The sequence below is a fragment of the Zalophus californianus genome, chromosome 2 (assembly GCF_009762305.2).
Source record: "Zalophus californianus isolate mZalCal1 chromosome 2, mZalCal1.pri.v2, whole genome shotgun sequence".
NCBI lineage: Eukaryota > Metazoa > Chordata > Mammalia > Carnivora > Otariidae > Zalophus > Zalophus californianus.
This window is the reverse complement of record NC_045596.1, coordinates 175,990,303-176,000,856: the sequence shown is the minus strand read 5'-3', so window position 1 is coordinate 176,000,856 and position 10,554 is coordinate 175,990,303. Positions and strand designations below refer to the sequence as shown.

The following is a 10,554-nucleotide window of genomic DNA, read 5'->3' as shown; positions in this document are numbered from 1 at the left end:
TGTATGACGGTATCCCACAGAACCGGGCACTTCAGGGCACTACATACATACTGGAAACCTTTATGAAGGTGATCTCACTAATTTCTGGAAACTAATTTTTATTTTTACCTTGCCATAAACTCAAGACCACTGAGAAAGTGTCATTGGTCTGCTAGATGCATTTAATTAGGAATTAACTTAATTGTTAATTCATTGGCAACTCTAGGCAATCAATTTAGGTCTCAGTAAACTTGTTCTAGAGACATTACTGTACTTTTTAAAGGATCCTTTTATCTATTGATGTACAAACTGTTTACTAAGAAAAGTCCCCCTAAACAGCTATCCTTTAACCCACAGAAGAAGAAGATGTGGACATAGTCCAACAAGTCCTTGCTTCTAATTGTAATAAAATTTGAATCTCCTTAGGGTTTGAGTCAAAACTTTTGGCTTCATTCACTGGTTCAGAATTCAAAATAATTTCTCCCTCTGATCTTGTATTCTTTTTCTGAATATTATTGAATTCAAATCCCCTGAAATAGAGCTAATCTGCTCTAGTTGAATGTTTGGAATTCTTTAAACCCTCAAACAGGTTGAGTTTATCTGGAGCTTGGAAGTGGTGAACCTCAACATTGCAAGCTTTTCTCTGAACTCAGACCACCCAAATGGTTCTTCTCCTGCAGAGCTGTTGGTTAGCCCTGAGATGCAAATTTTCAGTTGCTTGTTTCCTCCTTCCCTCCTTCCCTCCCTCCCTTCCTCCTTTCCTTTCCTTTCCTTTCCTTTCCTTTCCTTTCCTTTCCTTTCCTTTCCTTTCCTTTCCTTCCTTCTTTCCTTCCTTCCTTCCTTCTTCCTTCCTTCCTTCCTTCCTTCTTTTTAGTTGTCTGTTAGTTACTCCTACTTTTCAGATTGGGAAATTGAAACATTAGAAAGGTAAGCATTGTGCTCATGTCTTGGTTACACACACCTTTTTGGAGGGAGATAGGAAAAGGAATAAAAGACAGGTCTCCCTCTCCAGGGCTATATAACCTCTCTCTCTGGGCCCTTTATGAGGACCTAAGTCAGTGGTTTGCCCCTTGGGCTATATGAGCCCTTAGAGGGTCTTTGAAGGAAGCAAGAGAGATTTTTGGGTTGTTTTAATATTTCAAAAAGTCCAACAGAAATCGCATAATAATAAAACTCCATGAGTAAACTAGAATGCCATGGTATTTTTGCTTTTGATTAGAGTTAAATTAATTCAGTTTGATAACATTGATTATCATGCTGATCTGAAGCTGTGATTACAGTTATATGCATCTTAGATGATTAAAATGTGAAAAATAGGTTAATTATGTCTTAATAAATGCAGTTTATTTGATAGGCAGAATCTTTTAAAGCTCAAAACTAATCAGAAAAAAATATGACACATTTTGGGAACTCTCTACATATATCTAGAACAGGCAGAGTGCCAAAGAACATAAAACTCCAAAACATATCTATTTTGAAATTTGCCTGGAATCACAAAACTCCATATATTTGTTCTTTCTGGTTGCCTTAACATGAACAGTACAAAGTCGAATTGCCCTTTCTTATACTTTTGACACTAGGATGCCTACAGTCCATGACCAGCTAATGTCCATAACTGGCAACTGTCTAGTCTTAACTACATGTGTGTTACTGTATGTAATTTCAGATTATTGGGTTGATATCTATGAATGCTGATAGTACATTTTAAAGAAAGTATTTGAAAGCAACAATACAATGATTATATTGAGAAAGAGAGGAAAGTGTAATTGGCCATTCTGCTTAAACTCAACAGATCTCTTTCCCATGTGCTAACAACACACGGCAGTATTCTGGACAGTTATGCTTGTGTGCAAAGTATAAATAGAGACATAAGATATTTTCTGATCTCTTATGAATCATTAGACTAGTCGAAAGACTTTTTTTTTTTTTTTTAGGAAATACTCAACTTGCTTCCCTGAGTTAATTCTACAGGTTGAGGTTTTCATAATCGTGTTACAATCATTGTGGCTTTGGGCGTCACTTTTGTGACTCACTTGGCTTGGGCTGCTTTAGACCCACAGTCCGGAGTTCATGTCGCTGAAGGGCAATGACTAAGATCATTGTTTCCCCAGGGCATGGCCTTTAAAGGTTAAATCAGTGGGGAGATGGCACAGGCTCTGGGGCTTAGGAACATGTCACTTGCTCAGTTTAGGCTGCCTCACTCCCTGGTATATTCTGGTTCCAGAGATCTTTCTGGAGTGTTCCCTGGTCTTAGGGAAAGATCAGACAACACTGCTGTCTCCACACAGGTGTCTGTGAATTTCAACATAATACCAGAAGTGGCTGACTATCAGTCACAAGGGTGATTTGTGTGAGCATTGTATGTCTGTTGGAGCATGTGTGATGTAACAGAAGCTTATTCTTTTTGGTCTCCTCATGTGTAAAGGAGGGGGTGGCACAGATGGTCACTGGGGACCTCCCAGGCACTCACAAACTTTCTATACCTCTCAGCTTCCTTAATAGTAAATCTCAGAATAAAGATGGCCTCTCAGCTTCCTTAATAGTAAATCTCAGAATAAAGATGGCCCCAGTAAAACACTAGTGGCCAAATTGAGCCAGACAGGTGGTAGTTTACATGTGTGTGAGACTCTCATTTGCGGGTAGGTGAAGCTAGGTTGAGGCAAAGCACATGCCTCAAAGTACGTATTTTAATCTTAAAAAAAAAAAAAGGAAGTTCCTCCCATGGAGGGTGACTCTTTTCCTTTGGTTTCTTCATGCTGGTAGGGAAAACAACCAGCTCTGAAGCTTGTAAGCGTCCCCATTAGAACATTTTATCCCAGGCTTGAAGGGTTAATGATTATAAGATTTTTAATTGTGTAATTCTCTATGATTTCAGAGGTGTATTTAAAGTTCTTAACTTTCTGTTTGTCTTTCATTCTCAGCTCCCTCCCCTGCTTGAGACCTGTGGGGCTTGACATCTGGGAGCACTCGGGTAAGTATGTCTTATTAATGAAGCTGTCATTTATCTAGATTTTAGTCTACTGTGGCCCCCATTGCTCAGAGCCTAGATTATTTAAGCCTCACAATAACCTAATGATTTGCTCTCATCTTTATTTTACAGATGAAGGAATGGAGATTTTTGAGAGACTGAGTAATTTGCCTAAAGTCGTATAAAATGAAAAAACAGGATTCAGACTAAAGTGAGTTTAACCTGAGAGCTCGTGGTTCTTAATCACTGTTCTATATTGTTTCCCTTCTTTTTGTCGAAAGATGAATAATATGTGCTCCTTCACCCTGGGGAGAGTGTAATATTAGCAGATCTCCTCTGCTTGAAGACATTCTCTGTGATGGGGAGGAAGGATCTTGGGGTGGGGGTTCTCTTGCCAGCAAAACAGACATAACGATTCAATACCACTGACAGAGATTTAGAAATATGTACACACAAAGCAGAAGTCCACACTTCACAAGAGCACATTCAAGCAAAATGCCATATAGTAAACCCATGACAATGGTTGTTCTTGGGAATGGGGAATAAGAGTGGGAAATAAGGTTAAAAGGCAACAAATAAATATATAAGACAAGGGAGGGGATCCTTTCAGGGCCCAACCGTGACAATGTGGACTGAGAAATATCACGAATGCAACCCTTTGCACTTGAGCATCTCCCCTCCCCGCAAAACAGAGTTAAGAGGCAGGACAAGGGAAAAGTAGATCGGGTTGAGAAAAGTTTTGGAATGCAAGGAAGGCATGAGTGAGTGCCTCCTTCCTCGTGATGTTTCTCAGAAATCGTTTATTTAGTCTTAGAATGGAAGGACTTTAATGTAAACATCAGCTGCACATAGGCATGAGATTGCCTCCACCAGGCATCAGATTTTTGACAGAGAATCAAAGGTTTGAGGTCCTATCATTTATATATTAAAGGGGAAACAGTCTCAGAATGCACCGGCTACAAGGACAGTCAGAGTGATTTCACAGGTAAAAAAGCTGAAGGTTCAGAATGGTTGAAGAACTAGTCCGAGATGTCACAGCTAGTATGGGACAGATCCCCATGCTTCTTCTCCAGGCCCACTTGCCTCCACTGGTCTCTGGCCTGTGTCTGCCCCGTGATAACTCTCTGCTTCTCCTACTGAACTTGGGATGGATTTGCTTGACCAACATTCCTCCCCCTCATTACCTTGATTCAGAAAAGCCTTGACTTTGGAAGGTGCTCGGTAAATGCTGATGATAATGATCACTGATATTCAGGAAGACTCTTTACATTCTCTGACTCTTCATATGTTTCAGTAAGAAACTGAGTTTTGTGCTTCCTGTTCTGGATTGTTGTGGCTTTTCATTCTATTCTAGTTTCAGCTCTGCTGTTAACTAACTGTATGGATGTGCACCTGTCACAATTATCTTGGCTTTAGTATCTTTATTTGTCCAGAGGACTGTGGTTTTATATTCTCCAAAGAGTCATCTAGTCAAGGCTCCTATGGTCAAAGCTCTTTTGGGAGCCCAGAACCTTCCTCACCAAGGCAGGCATGGGAGAGCTCATGCTCACAAGATACTCTCTCCAGAGCTCCTCTGCATTTCAGCTGCTCAGCTGGGCAGGAGTATTCTGTCATTTCACCCATAAATAAGCAGTGAGGCGCTTACAAAAGACACAGTGCCAGTAGAGAGAGACAGTCCTTGCCTTCCAGGCACTATCGTCTTATTAGAGGAAGAACAGGTAGGTAGAAGCACACTAAGAGCTAAACCAGGACAAGGAGTACAAGTGCCATGGTTGCTAATCCTACATCCAGTCTGGATGTGAGCAGCCAGGGAAAGCTTCTCAGAGGAAGAGGGATTTATGCTGGGTTTTCTGTTTTGTTTTGTTTTTAAAGATTTTATTTATTTATTTGACAGAGAGAGGCTCAGAGAGAGAGGGAACACAAGTAGGGGGAGTGGGAGAGGGAGAAGCAGGCTCCCTGCTGAGCAGGGAGCCCGATGTGGGGCTAGATTCCAGGACCCTGGGACCACGACCCGAGCAGAAGGCAGACGCTTAAGGATTGAGCCACCCAGGCGCCCCTATGCTGGGTTTTGAAGGGAGGTAGGCCTCTGATAGCAAAGGCATCAAAATACCACAATAGAGGGGGATGTCCCAAACAGACCAAAGACACAGTTAAGGGGGCCCAAGGCACGCTGGGACATCTGCCAGGAACTGTTCAGAGCAGAAGACCATAGTGTTCAGATCTCAGCTTCCATACGAGCGTAAACTAGGAAGCTGACCAACTAAAGGCATTCTTTACAGCATGTCTGGGTGAGTAGGCACTGGGAGTGTGTATCTGAGATTAAAAGTATGAGCATGTGTATCAACAAAGGTGGTTGGAGTGAACCCCAAAGCCGAGTGAGGCTGTGCTGGGAGAATCTGCTCCGGCTGGGCACTCCCGAGGGGAATTCTGTAGCTGCCTGACCATTGGTATACAGACACAAACTCTCCAGGAGTTAACACAAAGACAAAGAGTTCATCTAACATTGAGAGACAGCACAAAAATTTTTTATGAATAACAGCTGACTATTGGGAAATATGAGGGGAGTGGAGACCGTTGCAAGTCAGGAGGATTTAAAAAGTCAGCTTAAAACCCAACTTTTCTTAGCAAGAAACAGGGTGACTCTATGAGAAGACAATGCTGCCCAGAGTTTTTTCTGCCCACAGTGAAAATGTATGCATAATACCTGAACAATTATGTTTTGCATCTGAATAAGTTCAAGTGCCTATCAGAGTCAATAAATCCATAAATCAATATGCTGTTTCAGATACAATGTACATCAGCATGTCCCCCTGGAACTTGGAATAATCCCCTCCCATATAATTATTTACATATGTTTATAGGTAGATAGATGGATTAGATATATAGATAGATAGAATTGAATGTGGGTTGAAAAGCCAGGTTGGGAATGAATTGTGAGGACAGTGCATGCCTGGCTAAGGAACTGGGGGTTTCTCTTTAGACAATAGAAAATCACTGGTATGGAGTTCAGATGAGGACTTTATGGACTAAGCTTCTGTCTGCTTTTTGGAAGCTTAGGGTGAGTTATAAACTGTAAACTAGGAAAGCCCTCTTTAAGGCCAAATGGACCTGTTCCCATACCAGCCATCAGCTTGGTTCCAGGAAGTGGGGTCCTGAGCCCAGGACAAGGCTCAAGGGACAGTAGCAGCTTATTAGTTGCTGTGTCCTCTAAGGGCTATCCGTGACATCGGTGTGTCAATGCTGGACCAGAATGAAGCTCTGGGCTTCCTTCCCTGACCTCTCAGGGCTTCCCTCCTGAAGGTCCCTCTACGTCTAGTAAAAGAAAAAAAAGGCAGATTTTTGGAAAGAATAAAAATTAAGTTCAGGTTGTAGCAAGCAGTATGCCTAAGGATAACCAGCATTTCTATGACACAAGATGGAAGCAGGATGGATAGACTCTTAATAGAATTCACGACTGATTGCCGCTCTCTTTGTGCGGCATGCTTCTATTTAGGTAGTCACTCTTTATCCACACAGAAGGGAAATGGTCGGAGACAAACAGGATCACAACCAGACTACTTGAATTTTCTAAATATAACATTCTGGAGATGATTATACCAACAATAAAGGGACTCTCTAATATTTCTGATGCATTAGGCAGCCGACAGCATAGTTTCAAATATATCTTTAGAATCTCACATTACTGCTTTGGGATTTTCAGAGCTGGAGCTCTTGCCACATGCTCCGATTTAAAGACAGGCAAACTGAGGCTCAAAGAGCTTGTGAGAATCGCCTGGGAACTCACGGCCAGTGAGCTGCAGAGCTGTGAATCAAATTTCAACCTTCTGACCCCCAGTCCAGTGTTCTTCACTCCCGGCCACATAAAAAAGCAGTCTTGAATTTGATTCTGCATCAGTAAATTTCGTTTCTAGTAGCTCATTCTGCTCCGCAGGCTTTGAGATGCTGCTGACCTCCAACAGAACTGCGGTCAAGGGCCGAGCCTCGACCCGGCTCCCCTGGACAAAGGTTTCGGTCAAGGAGCACACCGCCCCACTCACACATTCTTATTTGCCCAGAGAGGATCGTATTACAGGGTCGTCTTTGTTCCACTCCACGCTTCCGTGTTCATTTATGTACAGAGAAAACTGTGTTTGGGATTTGCAAAGTCTAGCAGAGCATTTCCCTATTTCATCACAGGCAAATTTTTTTAACCCGTTGGTGTATCTGTTCTTTACAACTTGAGGATGAGAGTGGAACTGAGTGAGCATGAAAAATGTTGAGGGTATAGAAGGGTCCAGGCTGGCATTTCCAATACCCTGATAATGTCACTGTATCAGCTCCTTTATTGTTTGAGGAAGGTAACTGTTTCAAAGGGAGAGGGAGGGAGAGAGCTTGATTTTCACTAGAAGGGAGGGAACTTGAGGTAACTTATCTTTGCGTCTCGCCCCTGTCCCTTGCCCGGCATCTAGAAATGTACTGCCCCTAGACGAAAGTCAGAATTATCTGCATGAATGACCGAGGACCCGCGTGACCCACCTGCTCATCCCCTGTATTACTTGTTTCCATTCCTATTCACGGTTTAGGACGTTAAATAGCTTTGAATAATCCCTCTAGTTTGAAATTAGAGACGCCAACCCAAATAAAGCCATGGAATGGGGTCTCCTCTGAACCAGCTCCAGGGGAAGTTGTAAAAATAGTTCTATTTAGAAACAGAGCTATTAATAGCTTCATTTTCTCCCAAGCCTCCTTTTTTCATAGAAGAAGAGGGTGTCAGATGTTCTCAGCACCTTGTCGCCTCTTTAGGGTTTTGGCACCTTGTAGCAGGCTTGGCCTCTGAAATGACAGTGGTGGTCTTACAGGTGTGGTGCAGCTCAAAGGAGCCCTGCAGGATGGACGGAAGACACTAGTGCTCAAGAAGCCAGGAGGCCAGCTGCCTGCATCCTTCCAGCCAACATTCACCCCGAGACCCTGCGAGTTTTCTGGAATCCTGACTCTTCCACCGAGAACCTCTCCGGAGCAGCGCTTCCCGAAGTATAATCAGCGGTGTGACAAAGGCTGCTCTTGATCTGTCACAGCTTTGGTTTTCTCACCCATGAAACATGGACAATGGGAACTAATATAGTGATTTGAGGATTCAATGAGATAATACTTGGGCTGAGCTGCCAGGAACTATTGGCTCCCGTTGCTAGCCCCTCTTTAATGGTCAGAAGATACAACAGATCCTTGGGTTCCTGTAACATCCTTTTCTCCACCCTCTTTTCTACCTATTTATCTCCTTTGTTTTAAAATCCCATTCAAGCCCCACCTCCTCTCTGAGACTTCTCTGCAATGTCTGCCTAGCCTTGTGAACTCCTGGGATTTCTTAGAGCAGAGTGGTCCTGGCTGAGCCAACATTCAGAATGAGCATGTGGGGCTCCTCCGTGTCCTTAGGTGAGTTGCTTTGCATGGGAGGAGCACCCAGAAGGGGATCCTTCAGCAGAAAGTTTTAGGTGCTAAGACACCCGTCGGGGGTGGCAGAAGAAAGAGATGGTGCCAATAGTGTGTGGGGGGTGGGGGGCAATCCAGCCCCTTTGGAAAGGGGGAGAATCCTCCCCACATCTGTATTTCTGCAGGGAACCAGGCTGGCTCTAGTATAGTGAGAGATGGAGGAATGCAGCTCTTAGGGGCAGCATTGGGAAGGCAGATTTGGGGACACAGGAACACAGGCTCTGGACAGGCAGCCTTGCCCCGGTGGAGACCAGGTGGATGCCCAGCAGAGCCCAGTGGGAGGGCGGCAAGCCCAGAACTGTTCGTGGAATGAAAGACATCCCCAGAGGGTTCTGAGAAATACCTGGGGAGGATTTTGAGAGGGTTTTACATAGACGAAAGGGATGATGAGACAGCAGAATTTATGACCTCATTCATACTCACCAGCTGATTATGCTTCTAAATAATGCAGACCGCCCCGCTGCATAACATCAATTTACCAAGTAGCGGATAGATCCTGTGCAGGGATGTGGGTGCTTCCTGTTCAATACGGATTGCCTAATACAGCATTTGATGTCTGGAGCTCTTTTGCCTTCCAGACTTTGAGCTGCTTACTGTTGCCTAAGATTCAAAGTAAAAAGAGAAAAGAGAACAATTTACTATTTATTGGGACTTTATCATTACCAACAGATCCCGTTCAGCAAGTCTATCCCGCAAACCCAACCCCCATGGTCTAGGCCATGTTCTTTCTCTCCTTCCTGAGATATTTAATGATCTCAAGGGATTTCTGCCAAAATGGGTTGATTTAGAATTGTGCTAAGAAACACCCTGAAGTAACTGAATGGGTTCTATTGCATTAAAGAGAGGGTTTGAACTTGTCTCGGTCTAACGAAACAACTGGAACTAAGGTGATAGTTGGGATCAAAGATTATTCATCTTAGTCATCTTTGCTCTTGGTTCTTTTTGAGAATTGACACTTTCTTGAGTTATTTTTTTTTAAAGATTTTATTTATTTATTTGACAGAGAGAGACACAGCGAAAGAGGGAACACAAGCAGGGGGAGTGGGAGAGGGAGAAGCAGGCTCCCCGTGGAGCAGGGAGCCCGATGTGGGGCTCGATCCCAGGACCCTGGGACCATGACCTGAGCTGAAGGCAGATGCTTAACAACTGAGCCACCCAGATGCCCCAACACTTTCTTGAGTTATTAAGCCATTACTGCTAACATACAAGCTAAGGGGCCCAAAATTCACAGAAATTCTGAACGGTGCTTTGAATGTCTTTTTTTTTTTTTTTTTTTTTGGTAGGATGCTCAAGTGCCAAGTCATCATTTTCTGAGTTAAGTCACTGATCTTGAAGGTTGTCCAGCCTCCTCCTTGAGGTCCATGCTGGCCAAAGAGTCAGCTGGGAAGTCTGCCTGAGCCTTTGGGCTAATGTCTGTCAAAGAACAACCTTTGCTGATGGTTTGGAGAGCTCGCATTTTGGCCACAGAGAATGGGCAGTGCTTACTCCATAGTGGCAGGATGTGCTCCCAGGATGGATGGCTGCATGACAAGTGTCCACCTCCAGTTCCCTAGCAAATGGCTGGCAGTGCCCTTTCTTTCTACTAAGCACAGGATAGGCGGTCCCTTCCTTCTCTCTCCCAAGGTAATTACTAGTGCTTTCCCATAACCCGCAGCTAAACCAACTCTTCTCCAAATCTCATAAATACAAATGACAGGGAGGAGGCTAGGGCCGTGGGGACAGTACTCGTTGTCTGTGGTGTTGTCACCTTCTGTTACCCAGGTGCATGGCCTGGCTTTCATTCAGTGCTCCATGTTCCTGGCACACGAAGGACCTTAGTGTGGTCTGCTGGGGCAAGCCGCTTCCTGCTTGTGTCAGTGCTGTGTTAGCAAGATATTTCCGCCACCCGGGAGGCAGCCAATACCCCCTGGCTGAGGCTTGAGATGTCCTTTTGTTCCTTACCACTTGGCCCTGGGAACAGTTGTCTTTTGACAGGCTTATCATGCACAGCCTGTTCTCATTGTTCTGTAGCTCTTGCCAGAGAAAGAATAGTGACCTGTCCTTTCCTGGTCTCCCTCTCTCCAGGAATACCTATGAGAAGCCCACAGGGGGGCAATCAATAAATATTTGCTAAGTGAATTGGATAGATGGAATGGCTTTTG

General features: G+C 43.9%; 1 long non-coding RNA gene across 1 annotated transcript; it reads left to right on the top strand.

Annotated features, from left to right (window-relative positions):
- Window positions 1-2,437: 2,437 nt before the first annotated feature.
- On the top strand, window positions 2,438-9,031 carry LOC113925086. The gene is made up of 4 exons (XR_003520905.1): window positions 2,438-2,618; window positions 2,901-2,950; window positions 3,080-3,158; window positions 7,786-9,031. It is a non-coding gene; the product is annotated as an uncharacterized LOC113925086 (long non-coding RNA).
- Window positions 9,032-10,554: the final 1,523 nt, after the last annotated feature.